We start from the raw sequence: 10000 nt of genomic DNA on the forward strand, positions 1-10000 counted from the left end.
CAGACACATTCCTAGCTGTCTGTTTTTAATGCTCTCTTTACGAAAAGATCTTTATGCACGGCAGCTGTTTTCAGCAACGTAGCGAAAGCAGGCAGGGGAAAATCGCCTGCCTGTCACCCAAATAACACAGTAACGAGGCAGCACACAAACCCATGGAACAGTAAACAGCATGTAGATGTCTCTAATGTGAACTGGCGAACTACTTCAGTGGAACTGTCCACCCACGAACTGCGTAAAAAAAACGGACAAAAGCAACATATTATTCTCATTTCCAGCTGCCCATTGTTTTGTAATGCTGTAAGGAATGGGGTTCACAAGTTTGGAATTCTAAAGATTTGCCCCGAAGTCAGAGTATCACTGCCTACACGGCGGGGGTAAAAACAGTCATATATTGTGTAAAAGGCCACTCGTACAAATGAGTGGACGATATAGATGTAGCCCACGAACGTAGAAGCAGAAGAGTACCCCTTTGCCAGCAGGAATACAAAATGCAGCCTGCCAGTTCTGATGATATTCACTTGGTTGGGGTTTAAGAAGTGGGTAACTCAAGTCTATGTCGAAAGTTTGCAAACTGGTACAAAGACAACCGGTACAACCAACTTTGAATATAGTCTTCTACAACACACAAAACAGAAAACACACACACACACGCACACACACACACACACACACACACACACACACACACACATATCACACACATACACACACACCGGCACACACACGCGCGCGCACACACACACACACACACACACACACACTAAAATAATAGTAATAAAAAAAAGAAACAGGATTAATTTTCAGTTTCATATCAGTTGTGCACTTGTTCATTGGCTGAGTTTTACATGTAACACATAGACACCATCAGACAATCAGAACTTAGAACTGAACATTTCATCATCTAAATAAAATGAAGGGCGTGCAGTATGTGAACTTTGGAGGACGAACCATAAAAGAAAATCTCCGACACCCGCACGGCAGCTGAAAAAAAAAGAAAGAAGAGATTTCGACAACCAGAAACAATTTCCAGACATTCCTTTATCTTAGAGATTTTCTTTTCGCGCAACGTAAACATTTCTCAATTTCGCAGGTAAAAAAATAATTCCCTCTCTCTGTGTTCTCCATGTCTTTGTGTCTCCTTCCTGGAGTGAACCCGTGTTTGAGGTCACAGGGGAGTTAAGTAAGCCGTAACTCTAACGAGAAAACCACGGGCGTTTTAAGGAGGGTTATGGTAAAAAAAATAAAATAAATAAATCGTACGCACGCACGCACACACACACACACACACTGCACACACGCGCGTCGGTCGTAAAGATGTTAACACCGCACGTGAAATCTGTGTTAGCGGGTGCAGGGAGGGTTGGGGGGGGGGGGGAGGGGGGGTGCGTGCGTGCAGTGTGTGTGTGTGTGCATGCGTTTTATTTGTTCTCGGTGCCAGTGCACACTTCCGTGGTTCTGTTTTGAGCGCATGCAGACATAGGTTCATTTATAAATATATATATATATATATATATATATATATAGAGAGAGAGAGAGAGAGAGAGATACAGAGAGAGAGAGATACAGAGAGAGATTTGTGGTTGTTTTCTTCATCTTCATCTTCCTCATCTGTTTCCACTCTTGCTCCTCTTTCTTTAATAATTGCCGGAACGTGTTCCGAACGTTTGCCTCTGAAAATAATTACAACTCAAATCAGCTGACGTGTAAAAAGCCGCAGAGTACCCCCGAAACGCAAAAAAACAAAACAAAAACAGAATAAATAACCGATTAATTACTTCGCAACACCAACATGCCATGGAGCTTGTTTCTCGCTGATTCAACGCGCTGTGGGTTCTGATTTATTAGATTGTTCACCCAAACCCTGCTGGGTTGAAGATTAAAACAACACTCGTCCTTCTTATAGTGCCTTTTTGTCTGGTTGGGGGGAATGCCACTCGTCGTTCAAATGCCTCGCCAGACTCATCTGTGTGGGCTGATTTTGTTTCATTCATTTTCTATAATTATGGCTGGCCAGTTTGATCTTTGCTGTGCTTCTTTGCACGCTTGGCCCGATTCTTTTTGATATATTTGATTTCTTCCATACAGTTGTTTTCATGTTGCTACGACTGGTCAGTTTGGTTTGACCACTTTCTCAGTTGAGCTAGCAAGTTGACAGGAGGCAAAGCGAAGTTCATCTAAATAGGTTTAGCCAGTTTCTAGTCCCAGTCGGATTTCATCTAAATAGCTCCAGCTAGTTTCTAAGCCAAGACTGCTTCGTCTGTATAGATAGGCCTTGTCTCATTGGCATATATGGCTTCACATTAACAGGAGTAGCCAGGTTCGGTTGTATTGGTATACCACTTCCATATTCGTAAGCCCGGCTGGTATTTTATTTATTAATACGCTTTACACGTGCAGTCAGTTCCTTCTGTATTTCTCTTTATACACACTGCCAGTTTCACCTTTATAATCTTCGGTGTCGTCTTTACTATCATTGCCAGTATCATCCTTATAGGCCTAACCAGTTTTGTGTGTGTGTGTGTGTTTGTTATTGTTTCTTTTTCTTGGGTGTGTGTGCGTGTCGGGGAGGCGGGGGGGGGGGGGGGGGGGGGGCGGGAGAAGACAGGTGGGGGGGGGGGGGGGGGGGTAAGGAGCGGGGTGCTGGGTCACAATGCAAATTTTGTCTTTTTCGCCCTTAACTTCTTTCTTTATAACCCTGGCCTGTTGCTACGCTATACACCTTAAAAAACAACAACAAACAAACAAACAAACAAAAAAACAACAACAACAACAACCAAAAATAAAACACATACCGCTCATTTCCGTGTAACGTTTTTGCTTGAAGCATTATTCTTAAAAAAAAAGAAAAAAAAAGAGAAAAAAAAAGTAAAGATCAAAGTGAAGCAGGTTTTTGCAACAGCACTTCCTCCGCCTCCCTTGCCCTGATCCGCCAACGTCCTTTGTGATTCACGTCGTGTCACAACTGTTGTGGCAAACAGCAAGCTGTGTGACATTTTGGCACAGAGACAGGTAATCCCCCTTTGGGAGATAACGATTTCCTTCCACGCCGTTTGATCGTGATGTCCAATCTGTAGGTCACACACACACACACACACACACACACACACACACACACACACACACACACACACACACTGAGAGAGAGAGAGAGAGAGAGAGAGAGAGAGAGAGAGAGAGAGAGAGAGAGAGAGAGAAATAGAGAGAACACTGAAATGTTTAATGTCATTAGCTGTGAAACTCTAGTGACATAGTAGCTACAATTCAGAACAAAATGGTGTAAAACAGATAAAATGGAACACAAAGGAAAAACAGAACTGAAGAAAAATAAACAACTAAGGGATTAGAGAGAGAGAGAGAGAGAGAGAGAGAGAGAGAGAGAGCCTGACTGTAAGCATAGGGAAAGATCAGTCATCCCTTAATAAGCAGTCCCCCTCGCCTCTACCTATCTATCTATCTATCCAAAAATGAATGATCTTATACTTAAAGGATGCCATAACATTTCATAATATCTAAGATAACCTACATAGTATTCAAGATAACCTACACAACTGATTAATTCATGAATCGATTTATTGAAAACTTCAGTTGTGGAACCGATTTCTTATACTTAGTTACGATCGGTACCGTTTCTGATCCAAATAAGGTGGCGGGCGAAATACTTGTTACATTCACGGTATCAAGTAAGCAGAGGCCGTGAGTGCAAAAACTGGATCATGTTGGGTTATATAAAGCAATGCCTTCATTACGAAAACTACGTAAAAGTACGCCGTGTACATCCAGGTAAAAGGTACCGAATTAATTTCCATTATAGTCGCATGGGAGGTCATTGACAAGACGGTTATGAAAGCAGGCTTTTCTTGAGTAGCGAGTAAAAGACCTTTCCAGACCTTTTAGTAAAAGCAATGGAATCAGCATAATGGTCTACCGGGTATTTCCCACCAATCCTCACATGTTTTTCGTTGTTGGTTTTTTTTGTTCTTATAATCTTCCTCATCTCTCCCCCCCCCCTCCCCCCTCCCCCCGACCCCTACATACACACATCATTCCTTGATTCGTATATCATTGAAACAGAGACCAATTTCATTAATCAAGTGAAATAGATTAAACAATAATTAAATGGATAGAAATAGAATGAAAGGATTAGAGACAACAAGCCTTCTACTCTTCCTTTATCTCCCCCCCTCTCTCTCTGTCTGTCTCCCTGTCTCTCTCTCCTCCCCCTTTCTCCCCCTCCCTCCTCCCCATGACTCCTTCCCTTCCTCTGTCTGACTTTCCAAAACCAATATTCAAGATCTGCCCATGGGCCAAAAGTTGAGAAGGGGGTCATTATGGTTCACTGCACGGGCGTGTGGGTGGGTGGGTGGGTAGGTGGCCAGAGATCACGCTGGGTCATGCCACTGACATGAAGTGCCCGCTCGCTGGGCTTCCAGACCTGCGTGGAGAGAACCGCTGTGGTCCTCCATTATAGTGCTGTCATCAATTTATACGGCTGGATATTTCTGGTGCGGGAACCTAACAGTAGCCTTCACACAGGTTTTACTGTGATGCTGTCCAGACACGTGGTACGGGTTGTGTGGGCAATGAGATAGGAGGTGAAGGTTGTGAGTGAGAAGAACAGGGTGCGTACTACTAGGGGCTGTGTTCGCCGCTTGAATTAAAATTGGTGGGCGCTGGTGGGGCCACATGATTGGGCGAGTATCCTGGTTGTGGGTGCGTGGGTATTGGTTATTGGTGGGTGGGTGGGATGGGTAATGTCCTATGCCTTTGGGGGTTAGGTGGGTTGGAATCTGATATATGGATGGGTTGGGTACAACTGAAATAGATGGTCAGGTGATCGTTTGATGTGTTAGCAGGATTGGTGTGACTGGGCAATCTTCCTCTCTTTCAATCTCTGTCTTTTCTGCTCTGGGTATATGTGTGCGTGTGCATGTGTGCGCGTGCGCGTGCGTGTGTGTGGGTGTGTGTATGTGTGTGTGTTTGTGTATGTGTGTGTGTGTGTGTGTGTGTGTGTGTGTGTGTGTGTGTGTTCATGCGTAAGCGCACAGGCGCTAGTAAGTGTGTTTCTACGCTCATGTGTGCACGTGTTTGCGCGACACGCCTCAGCACTGATGGGAGTGCCGACTGACTCACACTCTGATATCAAAGCTATGCATTTGACTATACCCCCATTAAGACACTGCCATTCATTTCCCCAATGCACGTAGGAGATGGTTCTGGCATGGCTAGTTATAATGCAGTGACTCAAGACTGGTTTCAGTTTGAAACTGCCTCGACCAGCAGTCTGTTGATTGCGGGCAGCAAACTAAACGAGCTCAGGATTTGGGAGAGGGTGGGGGAATTACAGTCGTTTCATCTCTTCAGGTGGCGGGCTGCCAGCAGGTCTGTTCTGGATTCTCTCTCTCTCTCTCCCCGTGCCGCTGGCTAGGAGGATGTCACTGGTTCTGCTTTCAGTGTGGCGAGATGTACTTCGTTAAGGGTTTATTTTTTTTGCGGGTGCCCCTTCTCCTCTTCCCTCTAGTGACTCACCCCATCCCCACCTTGTTTGTTCTCTCTCTCTCTCTCTCTCTCTCTCTCTCCTCTCTCTGACTCTGTCTCGGTCACTCTATTATTCCCCTTCACCTCTTCCCTCTAATGACTCACCCCACCCCACCCCTGTTCTCTCTCTCTCTCTCTCTCTCTCTCTCTCTCTCTCTCTCAAGGTCACATCCTCTCCCATTCACTCCAACCTGACTCTTTCTCTCCACCCTCTTTACCGCTTGTAGTGTATTGGTGTAGTGGTGGGGCTGCTTTCACCGAGTGAGGATATTGAGAGAGGAGTACGCGGAATAAAAGGGTGGTTGGCCCGATGGGTGGTGTGGTGGAGGTCGTAGGTGGTCGAGATCGAGGTGTTCATGGAAGGGTGAGTGTTGTCCCATCAGTAAATCACGGTGTATGGCTGCCTACATGGCGGGGTAAAAACGGTCATACACGTGAAAGCCCATTCGTGCACATTCGAGTGAACGTGGGGGTTGCAGCCCACGAACGCAGAAGTAGGAAGAAGAAGAAGTCCCATAAATACAGACCACAAACAGGTAATGATCACTTCATAGGAGCAGGTATGCATTCACAATATATATATATGTATATATAATATTGTGTATATATGTATACACACACACACACACACACACACACACACAATCGAAAGATGGTATTCATTCGATTGTCGATTGCCGCTCTTCAGTCCTACGGTGTCACGTGAGTATCACCGCTCACGTGCACGACAGCAAGGGATTGATCACTGAGTTGGCGACCACTACAAGAGAGCGTAAGGATTGAGTCAGTGGCTATTGCCCCGCGGACAATCAAACTAGTTCCAAACCACCATTCATTACCCATCATCAAGGCATTCCAGTTGCTGACTCAGCGACTGATAAGTTCCCACTCCCAACTTGATAACAGCGATGCCATGCGGTAAGTACCACCCCGCCATCCATTTCATTCGTTTCTTCAGGCACTCGTTGGATCTAATGACCTATCTTCTTATGCCGATGGGGGAGAGAAAGTCACTGGCTCTGATGTCGATGTGGCTTGACGTATTTTACTGAATCTCTGTTATGTATTTCTGTCTTTCTCTCTGTCCGTCTGTCTGCCCCCACCCCTTCTCTCCCTCTCTTTCTCTTACTCTCTCTCTCTCTCTGTGTTAAATTAACTCTTGCTCTCTCCTTGACAAACCTTCTCTCACTACCTCCCACCCCCTTCACTCTCTTAATGACTTTCATTTTCTCCATCTCCTTACCTTCATTATCCGTTTGTCTCCCTCTCTGTCCCTACCTCAGTTCCGTGTCCACATTCAGTCCCACTTTAAACACTGTCTTTGTCTCTCTCGCGTGACTGGCTTTCTCCTTCGTGCTTGTGTGTGAATGTGTGGACGTGTGTGTGTGTGTGTGTGTGTGTGTGTGTGTGTGTGTGTGTGTGTGCGAGCGCGCGCGTGCGTGCGTGCGTGCGTCCGTGCGTGTGTGTGTGTGTGTGTGTGTGTGTGTGTGTGCGTCCATGCGTGCGTCCGTGTGTGTGTGTGTGTGTGCGCGCGCGCGCGCGTGCGTGCGTGTGTGTATGTGTGTGTGTGTGTGTGTGTTCTTGCATGCGTGTATGTGTGTATGTGTGTGTGTGTGTGTGTGTGTGTGTTTTTGTGTGTGTGTGTTCATGCGTGTGTGTGTCTTGTGTGTGTGTGTGTGTGTGTGTGTGTGTGTGTGTGTGTGTGTGTGTGTGTGTGTGTGTTCATGCGTGTGTGTGTGTGTGTGTCTTTTCTCTGTGTCTCAAATGTATTCGTTTCCATCTTTTACAAAACAGGCCGGTGGTTTTGCGACACAGTATTATTTCTTCCGAGTTCTGCCGGAGTTTCTTCTCCATCTAACCCAGCCAGCCAGGCAGGCAGACTCTGAAGACTCAAGCAGCAAGTGGGGGGAAGGGGGTGGGGGGGGGGGGTGGCAGTTGGGGGGTGGGGTGGGGGGCTGATGTATTTGTTCTCTTTGTCCTTTGGTTTGTTTGTTTGTTTGTTTACCCCTCCAACTGTCCCCACTGACTTGCACATCACCCCGTCTGATGATGGGCAGCAACAGCTGTGTGTGTCTGACAGACGAGTGTCGGCAGAGAAACAAAAGCACGTCAAGGAGATGAATTATATATAGTCTGTGGCGAAATGGAGATGCAAAGTGTGCGTATGTTAGTGCGTCCTTCCGTCCGTCTTTGTGTGTGTGTGTGTGTGTGTGTGTGTGTGTGTGTGTGTGTGTGTGTGTGCGTGCGTGTATGTGTGTGTGCGCGTGTGCGCGCGCTCATGTGGAAGTGCGCGACTCTGTGCCGCATGCACGTAGTGTCCGCATGCGCATGGTCTTTGTTTTGCTTTGTATTTGCTTGTTTGTGTCAGTAATTTCTGCTGCTACTTGTGTTCGCCTTTCTGTTAAATGTCGGAATGCCGGAAAATGTCGGAATGCCGGAAAATGTCGGAATCCGATCCGAACCTTTGTGCAGTCTGATAATTACGAAAGCAGTCAGCTGACGTGTAAAAGTGGAGCCGCTGATTGTACTGAACAAACAAACAGGGCGATAAATCACTTCACTGTTGCCAACTTAAGCCTTGCCGCTGAAGCCAACTGTGGCTTCTGGTTAGTATCATGTGTCTGTTGTTCACCAGAACGACGAGTTGGAGGTCTGTGTCCTCGTCTCAGTGCCAGATCTTTGTATAGACCCAGCTAGTTTCATGCCTTCGAAAGGGAAGGAACGACAGTGATGATTCCAGAGAAAAACAATGTAAGAAGAGTGTTGGTCCGATGGCCCATGTCATTACAAACCTGTACGAATGCAATATACACTTCGTAGAATTAAAACATGCACAGACACACACACTCTCTCTTTCGTGCGTGCACACACACACACACACACACACACACACACGTCCCCCGTTTAGCTAATGACAGTGAAGTATCGAGTGTCAAAAGGTGTCTCTCCCTCCCTCCCTTCCTGCCCGCCTTGCTCCTATTTCTTGTGAAAACACACAAAGGCACACAGACAGTGACGGATCACATCTCCGCAGAAAGCTAGGATGGGTTGCAGAAGTATTATTAACAGCGCTAAGTTTGCCTAGCATGATTTACAATTCAACACTCGGGCGACCTAGTTGGAACATGACTTTTTTTGACAGATCCAGACAGACTGGCGCACAGTAGGCAGAGAAAGAGAACAACACACAAAGAGACAGACGAGGAGACAGAGACACAGATGGAGGGAGAGAGAGGTAACAGAGAAGTGGGAAAACCCAACTACCAGGCAACATTGACGTGAACTCCCCACAGCAGCAACCTGCAGATACAAAAACAAACGGCCCTTCGATGTTCGAAAAGCTTTCGAGAGAGAGAGAGAGAGGGATGGGGGTAGGTAAGGCGGAAGAGAGAGAGAGAGACGTAGAGAGAGCCAGACAGACATAGACACAGAGAAAGACTGAGAGACCGACTGAAAGAGGTGGAGAGAAAGAAAGAAAGATAAACAAGACAGACAGACAATCGGAGACACAGCAGGATACAGAGGGGAAAAGGGAAAAGGTTAATGGTCAGAAAGCTCATGTCGTACTTGCAGTTTCCTACAGCAAAGCTAAGCACCCTCAAAGCTAAGGATCAGTGGACAGATTAACTCCGGCAGACATAATGGACATCCCGCCGACATGGCTAGCGGGATACCTAACAAAACGATGCATTGAAGCTCCCTTACCTTAACACAGTTCTACACTGCGGACTCAAAGGCAGTCCAGTTACTGATGGCCTTGACACGGGCACAATGGTTCCTGGCATAACAAAAAAGAAAAAAAAAGAAAGAAAGGTCTCGCTCTCGGGAATTTTGTGTAATCCCTCGAAATTTCGGTTGATAAAAATGCATTCATTCGACCATCGAACTGGTCGTTGTGGAAAACCACAAGAGATTTTGGGGATCAAAACTGTTCTCCCCCCCCCTCTCCCCCTCCCCCCACCCCTCCGGCCCCATTTTTTTTCCGAGCTACCCCATCTTTTGCACCATTTCAGTGGCATTATTATCCCCACGCCGCCCCCTCCTTTCCTTCATTTCCCCCTCTCCCTTTCCTCTTCGCGGGTATGGTGTGCCGTGTGAACTAAAAGGGGAAAATGCTGATTTTGATTTTTCTTTCTTTAGTTCTTCTTTAAAAAAAATAAAAATAAAAAATAAAAAAATAAAAAAATAAAAATTAATGATCAATGATGACAAGGTGGCATCAGTCGGATATTTGATATTGACGTATTAAGGAACCCAAATCCGCTGAAAACAATTATGAGACCTTTTTTTTTTTTTTTTTTTTTGAGGTTCTAGTGGCTTTCTGCCAGACTATTTCCTCCTCCATCCTTTGCATGCAGTTTGAACAGCCAAAATTAAAGCAAATGTTCTCTGTGTGAACATAATTATCCCACACAGACGTGAAAGTCACATGCAGGAGCGTCCTTGTTGAATACGAGAAATTTTG

The 10000-nt window shown here is 46.0% G+C and overlaps 1 protein-coding gene across 1 annotated transcript in view; it reads right to left on the minus strand.

Annotated features, from left to right (window-relative positions):
* LOC143283374 (uncharacterized) overlaps positions 1 to 10000 on the minus strand; it is a 234550-nt gene that overhangs the window by 147669 nt on the left and 76881 nt on the right. The gene's annotated exons all lie outside the window — the stretch shown is intronic.

This window comes from Babylonia areolata, chromosome 6 (genome assembly GCF_041734735.1).
Source record: "Babylonia areolata isolate BAREFJ2019XMU chromosome 6, ASM4173473v1, whole genome shotgun sequence".
Lineage (NCBI taxonomy): Eukaryota > Metazoa > Mollusca > Gastropoda > Neogastropoda > Buccinidae > Babylonia > Babylonia areolata.